This window comes from Nanorana parkeri, unplaced genomic scaffold (assembly GCF_000935625.1).
Source record: "Nanorana parkeri isolate BGI_ZX_2015 unplaced genomic scaffold, ASM93562v1 scaffold1291, whole genome shotgun sequence".
Taxonomy (NCBI): domain Eukaryota; kingdom Metazoa; phylum Chordata; class Amphibia; order Anura; family Dicroglossidae; genus Nanorana; species Nanorana parkeri.
Window position 1 is genome coordinate 110,207 of NW_017307559.1, and position 3,659 is coordinate 113,865.

Genomic DNA, 3,659 nt, shown 5'->3' on the forward strand with positions numbered 1-3,659 from the left:
AGCAGTATGCGCAAAACTTTTAGGCTATATATATATATATACTGTATATGATAGTATAACGTGAGGAAACTCGATGAATTAATAATTAAATGAATATTTGGCGTGCTGAGCTTTTAAAACAACATCAATTCTTCCAGGTACACTTGCCCACAGTTAACAATTTTGCAGGTCTATAATCCAGGGCATGATTAAACAGGTACTAAACCATTAAAGGAGAACTGCGGGGGGTCAGTATTTTCCCCCATAGTTCTCCTCAGGGTCACGGGAGGACATATACCCTGTTTCCCCGAAAATAAGACCTAGTACTGTTTTTGGGAATTGCTAAAATATAAGACCTACCCCGAAAATAAGACCTAGTTGTGACCATTCCCAGGGCCGGCGGTGGCATAAGGGGGAACTTGAAGAGCCGCGGGAGAGAATTAGTGGTGCCAAGGAAGCCGGCGCTAGAGGAAACAAGGCGGCAGTGGATGGAGCAGAGCTGCATAAGCCGACGCCTCCTCTATAGCGCCGGCTCCTGTCACAGGCGGAGTGATACCAAATGCGCTCCGCCTGTGAGGAATCCATTGTGAAAGCGCGCTTCGCCCATTCTGGCCAGCGATTGGTTAGCAAGTTGCTCTTGGAAAGGTACAGCACCCTCGATTGCCCCGATCGCCATATTTTTGTACATGAATAAGTGCGGATTGTTGTACATAGGTCACCTCATAGTTCTCCTTTAAATCATCGATCATTAACCACTTCAAGACCAGGTGTTACACCCCCTTCCTGTCCCGGCCATGTTTCAGTGTTTAGCGCTGTGTTACTTTGGCTGACGTTTATTCCGTCAAGCAACGCTGTACTGACATGAATTTTATACCATTTTTTAGGGACAGATAGAGCTTTATTTTGGTGGTATTTAATCGCCACTGGGGGGGTTTATTTTTTATTATAATTAGGAAAAATGACAGAAATTTTTTTTGGTAAAAATATAAAAGTCGGGTCACGTCGGGTAAATAGACACCAAACATGTCAAGCTTTAAAATTGCGCGCACCCGCGAAATCGCAGGGGGGGCACCGATCGGCACCCCATACACGCGATCCGCCGGCTCTAAAGCCGGCGGATCGCTTGTATGGTATCAGGCATCGCTGCCTGTTTTTAATAAAAGGCAAATTCCAGCTCGCGCGCGTGTCTGAGCGGACGTCTAAAGATGCCCGCTCAGATCTAGAGAGCTCCGGGCTGGCCGTTTTTCTACTACGGCCGGCCCGGAGGCAGTTAAATTGTATCTTTGGTCAAAAAATAAATATGAATTTCTATAAGTTCTCTCCCGCTCCTAATAACCAGACCCGTCTAGAAGTTTATGAACTTAATTATTGAAGATCCCCATAGGAAGGACCTCCTCCAAGCGCTGACACCATTTCACTCAGCCCTGTGTATATAATACATATATAATAAAAGTGAATGTGCACTTCCTTGTGTCACCCGCCTCCTGTCCAAACTACAATTCATCATCTGAACAATGTAATGTTATCATTGCTTGCTGGATGCAATGCAGGAGGGGGACATGTAGTCTTGAGAACTCAACATCACATCAAGCAGCAGGGAAAGAGATGCAAAGCACACGGGGATTTTAGGAAGTTGTTGGAAGTCAGGGATTTGATTTCCTCTAAGCTTTCATTGTACTATCAAAAACAACTTCAGTATGTATTCCTATTACAATGCTGATGTTATAGCAGGATAGGATGTGCTGAGACTTTACAACTTCTTCAAGCTCTATGACAGGGGCGTAACTAGAAATCACAGGGCCCCATAGCAAAATTTTGTATGGGGCCCCGTGATTTCTAGTTATACCCCTTGCAGAGCCCACTTGGGATCCCATCTGAGGGTGAACCTGCAGAGCCCACCATAGACTCTCTATGGTGGGCTCTGCAGGGTCACCCTCAGGTGGGCTGGCCGCACTCCTTACCTGTCCGCCTCCTCTTCCTCCACGGTCGCTGATGGGCCCCGCCTCCTCCTCCGTTGCCGGGACCGACTCCTTCTTCGTCACCGGGCCCCGCCTCCTCCCCTGCTGCCGACCATGAGCCCCACCTCCTCCTGCACCGCCGCTGCTGGCTCTCATTGACTCTGTGTAGAGGAACGCGCTGCTGCACTGATTACTGTCAGTGATCTGAACAGCGTCGTGTTCGTCTTCAGCCGCCAGTGAAAGCCGCCAGCAGAGGATCCCATACCGACCCAGGCGGCCCGCACGGCATCTGGCCGGGCCCCACTGTTCCCCCGGGACCCATAGCGGCCGCCTAGATCGCTATGGTGATCGTTACGCCACTGCTCTATGAATGTGAGCACTGTAAAGATTATGGAGTAGTGACCTTCAATTTGAGTAGTCCACTATTATCTTGGCGGTTGGTATGTCCCATGTTGGTGGGTTGAAGGGCATGGATAGGAAATGACCTTCTACAAACAGAATCCGCTGTGTAGTAGGAATAAAACTGGGTAAGGAAGAGCCATGCTCTACTAATAATAAGCTGAGGTCAAGGAAGGCAGTTCATTGTAAACCATCTGAAACAATGGCAAGACTGAGCACAGTAACAAGACACGGGGCGGTCTGACTAAATCAAACATGTTTCTTGCAGGCACAAATTTTCAAGGTGTTTCCAGAAATGTTGACCGGGCTCTTCTGGGGAAACTACAAGGAAACAGGCAACGTTCAGGGAGACAGGTGGTTCCAGTTGTGTGGCCCCCGGCTGTTCTGCAGATGCACAAAGAAACAGGCGAGGTCAGCCAAGGAAACCTAGTACCTAGTGCAAAGAATAATAAAAGACGTTAATGCCGACTTCCCTTTGCACTTGGAAGATATCCAGTGGCACCATCATCTTAAACCTGGCACCCATCTGCAGTCCGAAGAAGTCTATTCAGAAGTGGTCTTCATGGAAGCTTTGTAGCTAAAAAAAACTATACCTGTGATGTGAAAACAAGGCCAAGCTACACTATATTGCCAAAAGTATTGGGCCCCTCCCCCTCCTAATCATGTGATTCAGGTGTTCCAATCCCCTCCATGGCCCCCGGTGTATGGGATGAGGCACCTCGGCATGCAGACGCTTCTACAGACATTGGTGAGAGAACGGGTCGCTCTCAGGAGCTCAGTGACTACAAGCGTGGTGCCGTGATAGGTTGTCACCTGTGCAATAAGTCCGTCCGTGACATTTCCCGGCTACTAAATATTCCGCGGTCGCCTGTTACTGGGATTATAACAGGAAGGAGCCCACTGGAGTATGGTAAGTAATACTCCTTATGCCTGCACCCCTAGACTTAAAAAGCAGTTAACCCTTGCAGTGCAGAGGGAAAGGATGGGGGGTCTTGGGGCACTGCAAGGGTTTTTTTTGGGGGGGGGGGATCCATAGTTGTGCTATAAAGTAACATAGTATAGAATTCCAGTAATCGTAGAGTTGGCCCTTTCTACTCAATTTTCCTGTCAACTGACAGATTAGCTTAGAGCATCTCCCTGACGGCCCGTCCTCCTCCGCAGGTCCCTCACATGGAGACCTTATTAGGGAAATAAACAATGATGTCATTGCAAATGAAAGGCCTTTCAAAATACTGAAATCAGGGAAAACCAGGAACTCATTCTCTCAGCAGCAGCGCCAGGACCGCTGGAGACCAGTAAATGGTGTAGAATGACCTATGCCCC